The sequence below is a fragment of the Odocoileus virginianus genome, chromosome 19 (assembly GCF_023699985.2).
Source record: "Odocoileus virginianus isolate 20LAN1187 ecotype Illinois chromosome 19, Ovbor_1.2, whole genome shotgun sequence".
Taxonomy (NCBI): domain Eukaryota; kingdom Metazoa; phylum Chordata; class Mammalia; order Artiodactyla; family Cervidae; genus Odocoileus; species Odocoileus virginianus.
In genome coordinates, this window is record NC_069692.1 from 21,128,221 (window position 1) to 21,143,257 (window position 15,037).

Genomic DNA, 15,037 nt, shown 5'->3' on the forward strand with positions numbered 1-15,037 from the left:
AGAAGATGTGGTGTATATCTATATATCTATAAACCTATAGATATGCATACATACAGTGTGATATTACCTAGCCATAAAAAGGATGCCATTTTGCTATTTGTAGCAACATGGGTCGACATGGAGGCCTTTGTGCTAAGTGAACTTAGTCAGGCAGAGAAAGGCAAATACTGGGTAATAACACTTATGTGTAGAATCTGAAAAATACAACAAACTAGTGAATAAAACAAAAAGAAAACAAACTCAAAGAACAAACTAATGGTTGCCAGTGGGGAGAGGCAATATAGGGATAGAGGGGGGAAAAGTGTTACTATGAGATTGTTTTAAATCATGTATGTGAAACTTTTGAAATACTGTAAAGCACTATAAAATCAAAAGACTCTTTCATTCAATAAATATATATGTATATAAAATATTATATGCTATTTTGGACCCTTTTTATCCATGACACTTCTTTGCTGCTGCTGCTGCTAAGTCGCTTCAGTCGTGTCCGACTCTGTGCGACCCCATAGATGGCAGCCTACCAGGCTCCCCCATCCCTGGGATTCTCTAGTTTTACCTTTTTTTGTATGAACTTGAGACTTTTGAAGATCACTGGCCTGTTACTTTGTACAATGTCCTTCATTTGGGCTTGTCTGATGTTTTCTCCTAATTAGACATGGTTTGGGTGTTTGGGAAGATGCTTTAGCATCTCTTTATGCTAAAGAGATGATGTTCCCTTCACATCATGTCATATCAAGAAACCCAAGATATTGATGTAATTTGTCATCAATAATTAAGTCAAGTGGATCCCATTGTTTTAAATTGCTTTTCTCCTTTGACTAGTAAGTTTGAGTGAGAATTATTGTCATAAACTTGATAATCTTTTATGTTGCCTCTTCTGTATGTTTCCTATTTTCATATTTTGCCCATATTTATATTCCTTTTCAGATCCTATATTTTTTTGGTTGATTCACAGGCATTTTTGTTATATTAGAGATACTAGTCCTTTGTCGATTTTAGACATTGCCAGATTATTTTTTTCTGTTTCAGATTTATTTTCAATCGGCCTGTCTATTCATGGAAATCTTCATTGGCCAGACATCCTTACTTTCTTTGCAATCACATTCTTTTATTTTTTTCTTATAGTGCAAGATTTTGAGGTTTTAAGAACTCCTTTTCTGCCCTTTGATCTCTATTTTTTTCTATTACATATATAGTTTTACCTTTTAAGTATTTATTCCATCTGCAGTCCACATTGCTTGCTGTGTTAAGTAAAAATAGGTTTTTCTTTCTCACACTGTGAATTAGTTTCCAAGCTTTATTTTCTAAGCAATTTGTCTTTTTCAATTTGTGTTGCTACCTTTGTTGTAAATTAGGAGTCTTCCCTGAGTTGTCTATGTTGTACCACTGAGCCATTGTTCTTTTGCTCTGGCAATATCTATCACAGTAGTAAATTTTTTTCACTTTAATCTGTCTTTGTAGTATGTATGGCTTAACACTTGGTAGGGCGAATCCCCACTTTTAATGCTTTTTTGAAAGCTGATGTCTATTCATCATCCCTTATTATTTCATATATATGTGTATGTAAGCTATTCTATATAGTACACAGAAAATTTATGTTAATTTTCTCAACTATCAAATGGATGGTATTGGGATGGTACTGACTTAATAAGTTAATTTAAGGGGAGAACTGATGCAAATGTCTCTATTCAGAAAATCCCTTTTACCATTATTTCCCAGTCTAAAGTTTTAGTCATGGAAGTGTTTTAGACCCCTGGCTAAGAAAAATTTTCATAATTTTGTGCCTATTTTAAAAAATGTTTAAAAAATTTCCCTAATTTATTATTGCTAGTAGAGAGAAAAATGTGATGAGTTTTCATAAGTTGACTTAGTAAATGATTAACTCATTTATTCCTGTGTTTTGCAGCTATCTTTCCTAAACTTCATTAGTTAATACAGTTAGTATTTATGAGTGTCTGCTTTGTGTAGGCACTCTTCTAGCCACTTGCAGTAGATCAGGTAACAGGACATTCCCGGGTAAACTATATTCTTTCTACCTCATAGGAATAGATAGACAAGCAATAAAACTAATAACTAAAGTATGTACTATACTAGAAGTGGAATGTGTTAGTGAAAAGAAAATCAGGACAAAGGCATCAGGAATGTTACTGATGCATTTGCAATCTTACTAGAGTTCAGGGTGGACCTGTTTGAGGAAATGGCATTGGACACAGATTTAAAGGAAGTGAGTGAATCTGTTATACAGAGAAGAAGGAGCCTTCTAGCAGGAAGATCAGACAGTGCAAAGACTCTGGCAGCTATGCTAGGAGGAAGTCCAAGGCAAAAGAGAAGAGACAAGGATGCCGCTGAGGAGGTATGCCCAAGCCAGTCAAAAATTCTGGCTTTGACCAAGCTGATACCAGTGGAGATGATAAGAAACAACTGGATTTTAGATGTATTTTGAAAATTTGACAGTTTTTTCCCTAAAGCAGGAAGCTTGTATTAAGTCCTTCTGAAGTCTTAAGCTGATTTATTTTTAGATATCTCTTTTCACATTCTCATTCCATAAGCATGAATACATTTTAATTAGATTATTAAAATAACAAGCATCACAATATGAAACTAGCTTTAGAACAAATCCAACTGATGTAAGTTTGTATATGACTCAAGACAAATACATATCAGCATAATGCAAAGTTACCTTCTAGTGGAAGTATGAATGTGCCCTGGGCCACAGCCAGAATTTTCATAGAAAAAATAGAGAACATTGCTTAACCTAGCAAGTAAGCTAAGTGAGGGTCAGTTTAGACAGTTTTCCATTCTCTGTTGGTCTATGTATTATGGATGTATGTATGTCTGTGTATATATACATGTACAGTCTACCTAGTTCCAGGAAGAATTTAGTACAGCTTTATAAACATAGAAAACATAGTAAGGTGAAAATATAATTTGAAGTAAGTAAATGAGGAAAGCAGACATAAAGAGGAAATGAAATCAGGATAGATAACACAAACATAGGCAAGAAGAGTGGTTTTGTTTGTTTTAGAACTGGTGAGTTATAAATCTTGTTCCAGTTTTTAAGTTTTTAAGCTATCACTCCTCAAAATTCTTTAGGCTGGTCTCATACAGAAATAATAAACTACGTTTTTGAGTTATTTGACTCTGACATTTTTCTTTATTTTTTTTCATTTAGAAATACAACTTAAATATATGCTATAGGATTTGGATGAGAGTTGATATAAAATATGAGGGCTTTCCAGGTGGTGCTAGTGGTAAAGAACCCTGCCTGTCAATGCAGGAGACATAAGACTTGGATTCAATCCCTGGGTCAGGAAGATCCCCTGGAGGAGGGCATGTCAACCCACTCCATTATTCTTGCCTGGAGAATCCCATGAACAGAGGAGGCTAGCGGGTTACATTCCAGAGGGTCACAGAGAGTCAGATACGACTAAAGTAACTTAGCACACACACATAGAATATGAAGATATTTCTATATCTATGTATATAGATAGAGATACGTGCTATGAATAATGTCATTCATTAAATTATGTACTACTGTCTGTAAAAATACTCAGCACAGTTCCCTTTAAGTACGTAGTTTTGTCTTTCTGGGCTGAATTGCAGTGCTTACTTTCAAAGAACAACGGGTACTCTGCAGCTTGCTTTCTCTTTGCTTTGACTTCTAGAAAGCTTAGGGGTTACTGCTGGAGATTTTCTTAATTTGTTTTTTCTGGCATGAAAATCTCCTCCATTCTCAGGCCCTCATACTATTTGGATCTTTTAGTGTTTCAAATAATTTTTTGTTTTATTTGTGATATAGCCACTTCAAATCCTTTTTGGAAGCAGGGTGTGTTGGATTGACTAATTTATAACTCCTTTCCTTATAATAGCTTCCCTGGTGGCTCAGATGGTAAAAGCGCCTGCTTGCAATGCGGGGAAACCCGAGTTCAGTCCCTGGGTTGGGAAAATCCCCTGGAGAAAGAAATAGCAACCCACTTCAGTACTCCTGCCTGGAAAATTCCATGGATGGAGGAGCCCCATAGGCTACAGTCTATGGGGTCGCAAAGAGTCAGACACGACTAAGCGACTTCACTTTGCACTTTCGCTTTTCCTCATAATAAATAGAAATCAGTCTTTAGCAAAATACATTAAATATTTTTTAAGGTTGAAAGAGGCAAGACTAACATAGACCTTGGGAATGGGGACTGCAAAAGGGGTCAGACTCTTGCTCATGTACCTCTGACAGATCTATTTCCTTTCCCAGTCTGTCTTTCTGTGTTCCTTAGTTCCCATGCTGGGTGGAAGAGGTTCATCCTAGTGCCTCAGGCCTAGAGCTTATAGATTTAATCACCTGAGAGAGCTGGCCTCAGCCTGCCTTCTCTTGCTCTGTCTCCCTCTCCCTTTCTTTCTTTACCCCTTTCTCTGAAAGATGCCAGATAGACCCAGCTTTGGTCAGGAGACCACTTGGAACCTATGAACTCTGCTTAGTGAATGAAATGATCTGACTGCTGGTCCTTCCACTGGTCCATGAGATGTTCACACTGTCAGGCTTTCTCTCCAGATGAACAGAAAATTCCATGGTTTAAAGGCAGGATACAAAAACCAAAACTAAATCAACTGATATAAAGCTAAAAATACACAAATAAAAACACTAATGCTTTTGCTTCTGATGCAACTATTGATACTGCAAATTAAGTCTTGCTAATTTAACATGCCTAAATGCTTACAGACTTACATGATTTGAAGATCCCTATATACACATTTATATACATACATACACACATATGCACATATATACATGTAAATATAAATGCAAGGCTTCCCTGGTGGCTCAGATGGTTAAAAAATCTGCCTGTAGTGTGGGAGACCTGGATTCTATCCCTGGGTTGGGAAGATCCCCTGGAGGAGGACATGGCAACCCACTCCAGTATTCTTGCCTGGAGAACCCCCATGGACAGAGGAGCCTGGTGGGCTGCGGACCATCGGGTATCAAAGGGTCGGACACGTCTGAGCAGCTGAGCACACAGCACACATAAATACAAAAATTTGCATTCTTTTTGAAATCTACAGAAAATAAGAATTTAGTAAAGAAATATTTATGAAGAACCTACTGTGTTCCAGACAGTGTTTAAGCTTCTAGACTCTGGTATACAATGTCAAATATAAAACAGGCAATGCTGTTTGTGACTGGTGAGTAGGAAATATCTTCCTATCTATCTGTATATTTGTCTGTATATAGTACCTGTATATTTATATTTATAAATATCTTCCTATCTATCTGTTTACGTAGAAAAATAGACAGGTGACTTAACATCTCTTAAACAAAACAGTTTAAGGTGGCATATATGTTTGTGATGGAGCAGGAAATGGCAGCCCACTCCAGTGTTCTTGCCTGGAGAATCCCATGGAAAGGTGAGCCTGGCGGGCTACATTCCATGGGGTCACAAAGAATGGGGCACGACTGAGTGAGCCAGCACATGTATTTGTGTACATTCTGCACTTTTACACGTTGTATTCATGCACATGTTCTTGTTTGCTCTGGTGTCCTCTGTGAAAGTAGGTCACTCAAAACTATTGAAGGACTAATGGACCCTCCTTTTACTTTCAAAATTCCTGAGCTTTATAGAAGGTACACAGTTGCAAGATTATTTCTCAATTTGTGTTATTATAAAGATATATTCATCAATATACATGAATTAACACAAACGGAAACAGTGTTAAAGTTGGATTTATGTTCATTAGTGGAAAAGCAACGTCGTCGCAGTCTCTATGCCCGCTGGGCCCCTGAGACAGCCCAGATGCCCAGTCATGCTTCAAAGGCTGCTGCCCCTCTGAGGTCACGGCTGTGGCCTCCTCCACAGGCACCAGAGCCACAGAGAGACAGCCCGGACGGCAGTCTGCTTCGGGGAGCAAGAGCCTAGAATTTCTCTATGGGAGGAACCAGCAGGGATTTCATCAAAAGGAGGGACAAGTAAGTGCATAGATTTACAAGGTCTGCTCAGGGACAAATCAAAGAGGGACACTAACATCTTTGGCTTTGGTCCTGGCTTTAGCTGTAATAAGAAAGATGCTCAATATGCTCAGTGATACTTTAAAGTTTTGTTCTTGGAGATGATATGGCAATGCATTCATAAAAATATATGTGTGTATATATATATTTTTTTCTTTTCAAGATGAAGATACCATGATAATATTGACTTTACATTTGAATTTTAAGAGGGGTAGGATGGAGAGGCAGGTGAGAGGGAGGATCAAGAGGGAGGGGACATTGATATATCTATGGCTGATTCATGCTGATGTTTGGCAGAAACCAATGCAGGACAGTAAAGCATTTATCCTTCAACTACAAATAAATAAATTTAAAAAATACAGACTCAAAAATTCAAATTTTAGAATTTTAAGTATGTAATATCTATTATTAATGAAGGGAAATTAATATGGGGAGTAATAAGTGTATTTGACCCCCTTCACACTGGATAGCATAGTTCAGTTTTAATACAATTGATGTATTGAGACACAAGCTCCTATTTAAAAGTGATTTTTACCCTTCTCTATGAAAATTGTGGTATTTCACAAATGTAGTTTCTCACTTTGAAATTTCTGCCCAAGCATTCTAAGTATTCTACATATGCAATAACAACTAACACACACACACACACACATACACACACACATATGCACACACATGCATACACACACAAAAGGAGGAAGATAGATATACATCAGGTTGATTCAATTGGTGGCAAATTTGGTGATCAAACTAGATTCATTAGGTTCATTATTTACTTTGTCTGATACGTGTTGTGGCTACTTGAATAAATTTTCCACTCAAGTGGGTTAGTGGCACTAATTTAGATAGTCCTTTTAGGTTTCTTAAGTCACACTCCCTTGCCTGTGAGATGGTGAGCTCTTGCCACGTGGGTAGGCTCTGAATTCTACCCTTTCGTCAGAAGACTACCTTTCTTTCCTGCATATTGTTGAATTATCCCCAGTTGTTGGTCAATATAAAGTTTTGGAACTTAACAAAGCTCTTCTGAAAAGAAGACATATAACAGAATCATATCTAATTTGCTTAGGAAGTAATATATTTTCTATGAGTAAAACTCCTATATCAGGTAGGATTGGTTGTTTTATTTGTTGGGAATGACATTTAATTCAGATCGTTTCCCATGTGGTAGGGAATGTAAAACTAAGTAATGGAGATTTTTCCAAACAGGATGTGGTGTGATACCTTGGATAGTGGGCACACTGACAATGGTTAATACAGTAAGAACTGCCAGGCAAGAAGAATTTAGAAGGTAAGGGGCCTTTTGAGAGGAAGGCTGAAGCTGTAACTCGACACCACCAGCAATAATGGGGGGACTAAGGCAACCAGAATCTAGTCCCATGGGAAGCAGTGAAAGGAACAGGTAGGAATTCAGAGGTTTCTCTAAGCCAAAAATGTCATTTGCTGTCAAAGTCAATTTAATTCAAGCAGGAAAACAGTCCATCTGGTATTATGATTTATTTTGAAATTACAGGAAGATTGTCTTTTCTCTTGTTACTCCCCACATAGTAAGTAGGCCCTTAACACTCCTTTTGAAAATCTTAGTAAACACACATTAAAGCTTGAAGGAATTCATAGTTCGTTTGTAGTATCTCTCTATTTTTTCCCTTGTGAGTGAAACAATAATATTCCTGGAAGACGGTAAAAAAGTAGTGGTGAATTTTATCAGTATAAGAAACTTCCTACAGCAGAGTTTTTGTAATCTCAAATGCAATGGTTTGTTATGATTTGATTCTCCCAGTCACATATTCCATTATTGTCTGTTCATGAATAATCTTGAACTCCTTCCTCCAGAAACTACTTTCTTTTTTTTTTTTTTCCCAGAAACTACTTTCAGTAGATATTTTATTGAGCTCATCGTGCAAGCAGAATCTCTAGCCCAGGTTCTAATAAGAAGCACCAAACAAGTCTTGTGCCCACAACTTGCTGTCATGTTTCTTAGCAATTAATGTTAAATGAGGTATTGGGGATATTTTGATGTGATCTGATTCCATTATGTAGATGAGTGGTAACAAAGACATTACATTTACTATGATATAGTGAGTAACGGGAGATACAAGCTCAAAAGAATTGCTTGCATGACCTTTCAAGTGAAGAAATAAGGAACTGAGATGGATGGCAGATGTGTAATTACTGCTACAGTATCCATGAGCCATAGTGAAATAAGTTCAGTTGATTCAGTAAAGTCTTAAGTCCATCATGAGTACCAGTTCTTAGGTTTTTTCATCAATTTCCCTTTCACTCCACTTTCCACTCACCCCCATTCAAGGTATACATGGAGCTACCTATTCCTACTTGACTTCATTTTGACCTTCCATTAGTATCCAGGAAATGTAAAGATCCATTGAAAAGGTGAGAGTTGTTCCGAGTCCCGCTATAGGAGTGTAGCATCCTTGCTCGCCTGAGCTTCTCCTACCCTGCTTCCACCTAAAACTAAATAAACAAGGGACCCTTCAGACCTTCCTGCTTTCAGTCTTGAGCCCCTACAGTGTCCCAAATAGTGTTCCATGAGTCAGACTCATACTTATATCTCCCTTGCTCTAGGATCAGAAGCAAATAAATGACTTAGGCACTAGGGAAAAAAGACTCTGAAGCCCTTACTTCTAAGCTTCAGATCTGGCCAAGGATCTGAACTGGAGGAGATGGAGGTATAAAGACAGGATTTCCCAAGAAGAGCAATCTGAGTTAGAAAAGGATAACTAGACAGAGAAGGCAAGTAGGTTTTCCAAATCCAAGTGCTTAAGTGGGGAAAGAACTAGAGACAGTGATGGATCTATTTGTGTATATACCATCCTATCTATGGATGAAGAAATCTGTTCCTCAGTGATTTGACATATAATAATGAGGCATGCAAGAAAATAATTATTAATGTTTTCTGAGACAATCATCATAACATCTTTCAAATGTACATCATCCCCACCCACTTAGATCTAGCGTTTCTGATATCTGCTAGTGAGTTCTTCTGAGCTCACTAGGGCCTTGGTCTCCTCTTCCTTCCTAAGCATTTTGCGATCTCTTCTCTGCTAACTGTATGGCAATGTGTGTTGAAGGTATTTGGTTGAAGTCTATTTAAAAAGAAAAAATATATATACCTGTCATTTTGATGTCTTAAAGAACTTGGATGGGGTGGTTACCAACCTCTGGCAGGAGAGTTCTCTCTTCTTTTCTTCCTTCCTTCAGTGAATTATTTTAGATGACAATCTTAGTTCCCATTTTGACTCTGAGGTCTCTTGTTTTCCTTACTATTACTATCTTTACATCCATTTAAATGCTTTAAGAAAGTATTTGAGGAAAATTAGCCATCAAAATGCCCTACTCCTAGCATATTCTGATTGAGGTAAAAACAGAAAGAAGAATGAGAGGAATGAAGAAAGAAAGAAGGGAGGAAGAGGGGAGGGAACAGTTGCAGAAGAACAGGTCCATTTTCCTGGCTGCCGAGCCAACTAACTATAAGTACATTACCTTCCTTGAATTTTGTAGATTCCTAAGCTAGATTTGATTGTCTCTACTTAACAGATGAGGAAACAAAGATTTACTGAAATTAAGACATTTTCTTAAAGTCACAGGCAATAAACCAAAGAGAAGAGGAGAAGGATTAGAATTAAGAAGTAGCTGTTTGTCAGAGGACACTGTTCAAAACTGATCTTTTCCAACAATTTTCAAAGATTATGTGGTTATTGGGAGACTTATGTAAAGGTATTAGGGAAAAATCAATGAACTCAAGTCCACTCACCCTCCCCCCCGAGTAGTCACAAAACAGAGGAAGTCATGTGGGAGAGACTCTAGCATCTCAGTTTGGGTGCAAGGGTAAGACAAGTGACTTCCGCTCCAGCATTCAGTCTAGCCCCACTCAGGCTACCAGACCACCAGTGAGCATGTCAGTTTTGAGGTGCGTGAGAACAGAACCTTTATAAGTCTAACAGAAAATGGGTAGAGCAGTAACTGCTACTAGACCCAGCTACATAATTTGCTGGGCTCCCTGTTCAAACATTATTAAGAATTTCAAGACAATAAGAGCAGAGCTTTAAACCAAATGTAGATTTCTGAGCACAGAGCCCTGTGTAACTCACTTGTATGCCCATGCAGCTGGCCTGGACGCAGGAGTTGTGGGTAGACAGTCACCGCTTAGGAACCGAGACTGCTTCCCAGTGCCCTTTACATCCAGATAAACAAGCACCTGACAATGTGTGGTCCCATCACTGAGCAGCCCTTGCCTCATCCCTCCTCTCTCTGTGAGGAAGGGGTTGCCAGGAGCATCTGGCCTTTGGGTCCTGGCCTTCATGATTTCATCTGCCCCCTTTGGTCAATGTATCTCCTTGGTTGTTGTTGAGTCGCTAAGTCATGTCCGACTCCTTGCGACCCCAATGGACTGTAGCCTGCCAGGCTCCTCTGTCCATGGGATTCTCCAGGCAAGAATACTGGAGTGAGTTGCCACGCCCTTCTCTAAGGGATCTTACTGACCTAGGGATTGAACCTGCATCTCCTCCATTGACAGGCAGAATCTTTACTGCTCCGACATCAGGGAACCCCCCCACCCCAGCCCATCCTCCCCCGCCCCCTGCCCCGTGTCCTTGGTAGCTTATCTCAAACTCCATTTTCTTTATAAACTTTTCTGACCAAACTAGGCAATTGAATTGTTTCCCCTCACATGTCATGCTGTTTGTATTATATGTTAGTCCCTGATGGTGTTTCATGTAGCAGTTCATTTATTTAACCTAATTGTATGTCTGATTATTTACTATATGAGACTTGTATATCCTCCCGCAAACGGTTGTGTATTTCCTCCAGGCTGGGATTCCACCAAACACTTGGCATCAGGATAATGAGGCTAGGGCAGGAAAAGGCAGAGAGGGCGCGGCTTCCTCCCTCCCATCTTCAACAGGCTTTCGGGGAGTCAGGAAATACCAATGTGTCGAAGTCCCTATGGCGTGGCTCTGACCTGCATAGCACTAAAATAATTCTGAGTGGCTCCTACAGGAGTGGGCTGATTTCCCTGGAGCTGCCCCGCTCAGGATGGCCCACTGTGAAAACACAGCGGAGGCCTGTGCGGGCTAATTGTTTTCTGACAGATTTATAGTTCCGCTTAATCAAATGTCACTGTAAAGACCAGATGGAAGGCTGTGAACCAGAACAGCAAAGAGAAATATGGGCCTCTGTTCCCCTTTTCCCTCTTCTGGAGGACAGGCAAGCCTCGGAGGGGGCCACCGAGAGGTGGGAGCTTGGATAAACTGCTCCCACCCTTTCCTTGTAGGTAGGGTGATGGGCGAGGGGTAGTGATGATATCGTGCAGCGTGCATGAATATATGTTTAATGTATTAGACAAGAGTCCTGTGCTGCAAATCCCCTGGGTTCTTTTCCAGACACCACACACTGGGGGCATGACAATAACGGTTCAGCTGGAGAACTCCTTATAATTATACACACTGGAAATCTCTCTGAGCCACTCTTCTCCCTGCTGCAGGCTACAGCAGGGAAAGAGAATACGTTTGGTCCTTCCCATGCATTTTGACAACTTTTTAAAAGGCATCAGGGTAATGTTTGCATGCATTATGTAGTTGGAAGAATGAAAACTCCATTACAAGGACTGAAAGGAGAAGGCTCTTAAACTGACACCCGTCAGGCGCTCAGGCGCGATTGACATCACCACTTCCAGCACTCAGGTTGCAGGCATCAGGCATAGTATGCAAATATGTGTTGCTTCCTAGTGACAGGGGATGGTAAAGCCTCAGACAGAAAGATTTAGAATGCAGCTACATCTAATGCTCAGAGATATTAAAATACCCTTTCTTTCTTTGTGGACACAAGTGAGTGTTTGGGGCTATTGTAACTGCCAGTGACCATAATAGCATCATGGTGTCCTATTGATCTGAGGGTTTAATATCCTTATCTAATGGAGTGCAGACCATATGAGACATTTATAACCCATGTGCCTTCTCCTAGCAGATAGTAATGTGCACTTGGCTGTGTGTAATTGGGCTATAATTCCTTTGTGGGCTTCCCGCACATCTTAATGTGCAAAGAAATCTCCCATGATTTAGTAATGTCAGTAGTCTGGGGTGGATTATCTGTATATATGCAATTGTACACTTGATTATTTATAATCTGCTTTGCTAAAACTTTAATGATAATGCAGCATCACTTTTCTGCTTTAGTGGTATTTTAAAATTTGCTTTAAAAGGTGAAAGTATCTGTTTAATTCTTTAAAACATCTTTAACTAATAGCTTTACTGCCTTATGTGTTTGGATGGTAAAATATCCTAGACATTTATGATTTCTTAATAGAATATAAAATCCAGAAGCCAAATAGTTTGGATAAAAATATTGATGTGAAACCTTTAGTGTGATTGTTTTAAGATCTTGGTCTGAATTTTCTTTATATTTCTGTTCTTTTACCAAAGATTTATGAGTGAACATTATTCTAAAGAGTGTGTATGTGTATGAGAGAGAGAGGGAGAGAGAGAGTTATATTTCGATGCTGAATACTATGATCATCTTTATCTCAAAATACATTTTTATAATAAAATGTGGAAAGAGCAACAAAATACTCCTTTTGCTATTTAATTTCTTATTAAAATGAAATGTACAAATTGCTTTCATCGTTTCAAATAATAAAGTCAAAGAGTCTAGGTTAATTTCTTCCAAATCCTTTTAAACTCATTCTTCCCCCAGTATTTTATTTGTCTAGCTATAAACAAACAAGACAATCTGAGTTAGTCTCTGTGTGTGCACATTTGCTTGTGTGCACAAATATATGTGTGAGTATGTCTGTGTGCGTATAGGCGCATGTCTGTGTTTGCATGTGCACAAGCTATTTTGAGTGGATTTTTTTTGTCTGCAGAATTGATTGTGTTTGTGTACATGTATAGGCATGTGTGTTTGTGTTCATGTGAACTTGTGTTGGTACCCATGCAGGTGCATGAATAGGTGTGTTTATAAATAGAAGCTGTTTGTGCTGAGCATGTATTAAGTTAATTTTTGTATCAACTTAAATTCACTGAGCACACACTCACATCTCTAGCATTTTATTAAATGCATGGAATACAAAACTGAGTATGACCCAGTTCTGGACCTAGAGAACATCCAGAACAGGAAAGACAAATTTGCGTACAAAGAGCAATAAGGTAATGGAATGCATATTTTACTGATTTAATGAACAGAGTGCTTAGTTAGCTGATAGGATGGAATTATACATTCAGAAGAAGGATAGACAATGGAGGAAGGTGATGATGAATGTATAAGATAGCCTTGAACTTTGAACACAATTTTACCTTTTGAAGAAAGGAAGGGAAGGTGATTTAGATAAGGGAGTTAGCACAAAAATGGAGTTGTGAAAGTGCATGCTGCGTTGGAGGAATGGTTATGTATCTGATAGAATAGGTACAAGGAAATTAAGATGCCTGAGTGCCTACTGCCAGATAGAGAGATACAGTGGTGAGAATGGTGGACTTGGGTTGTCTAGCTATGAATGTCTCTTTCATTTACTGGCTGTGTAGTTTGTCTTCTTTTTTTTTAAATCATTTTATTCATTTATGGCTGCGCTGGGTTTTTTGTTGCTACATGGGCTTTCCTCTGGTTTTGGAGAGTGGGGGCTACTCTCTAGTTTGCTGCACGGACTTCTCAACGCAGTGACTTCTCTTGTTGCGGAGCGCAGGCTCTAGGTGTGGGGGGCTTCAGTAGTTGCACATGTGGGCTCAGTAGTTGTGGCTCTTGGGCCCTAGAGCACAGGCTCAATAGTTATGGCACAAGGACTTAAGTGCTCCTTGGCGCGTGGGATCTTCCCAGACCACTGACTGAATCCACATCTACTACATCTCCTGCATTGACAGGCAGATTCTTTACCACTGAATCATCTCATCTAGGAAGCCCTGGTTGTGTGGTTTTGTGAAAATAACTTAATCTCTCTGAACCGCACTTTCTTTTTCTGATAGTAACTGCAGTGACGATTCATTGAAATAATATACTTAATGACCAGTCTATTAATAGATATTTAATAAGGAATATTTATTATTATTCTGTGTGTATCCCAGAGATAATATTAATATCTAGAAGTTATTGAGGCTACTAAATTCCCCTCCCTGGTGCCTCAGATGGTACAGAATCCACCTGCAATACAGGAGACCCAGGTTTGATCCCTGGGTTGGGAAGATCCCCTGGAGAAGGGAATGGCAACCCACTCCAGTATTCTTTCCTGCAGAATCCCATGCACAGAGGAGCCTGGCAGGCTGTAGTCCATGAGATCACAAAGAGTTGGACACGACTGAGTGACTAACACATGTACACATTGAGTACACGTCACTACATGATTGACACTGTGCTAAATATGCATCATTCCATTTAATCTTCACAATAACTTTTTGACATGGTCATTATTGTTTTTCCCCTCTTATAGTTGAGGAAATATCTTAGGAAGCTCACTGAGACAAACAGAACCACACCCGGTCTGGAGACTGGACATCAAGACTCTTCAAGAGAAGGACATTGGTAGGAAGTAAACTAGAATGAGGATCTGGGACTCAAATGGTCAAGTGCTATAGTGATAAGACAAAGAATTTGGATTCTCTCCCCTCAGCAGTAGAAAGTAGAGAAATATTTTTCTTGGAGAATTGACAGTATCAATCATTTTCATTTAATAACTACTTATTGAATTAAACTAGTAAAATATGTAGCACTTTTTACTGCTTTTTGAATACAGAGTCCTCTTACTTGCTGTAGTCTGCTATTCTCATGTCCTGACTTGTGTTTTAGTAATCTTTGCACCCTAAGTTACTATATGCCTTTTTCCATGTTAAACATTGAGAGCAAAGTGGTGACCAAAAGCAGATGTGGTCTCTGATCTCATGGAACACACAACTTAGTTGGGGGTTGGGGCAAGTGGGTATCTAATAAGTATGCAGGGTAAAATTGCCACTGCAACCAGGGTTACAATGGTGAGGTCCACAGTGATGTGAAAGCAGATATGAGGAGAATTGGACCAAGACATGGAGATCAGAAATGTTTTCCTTGAGGAAAAGA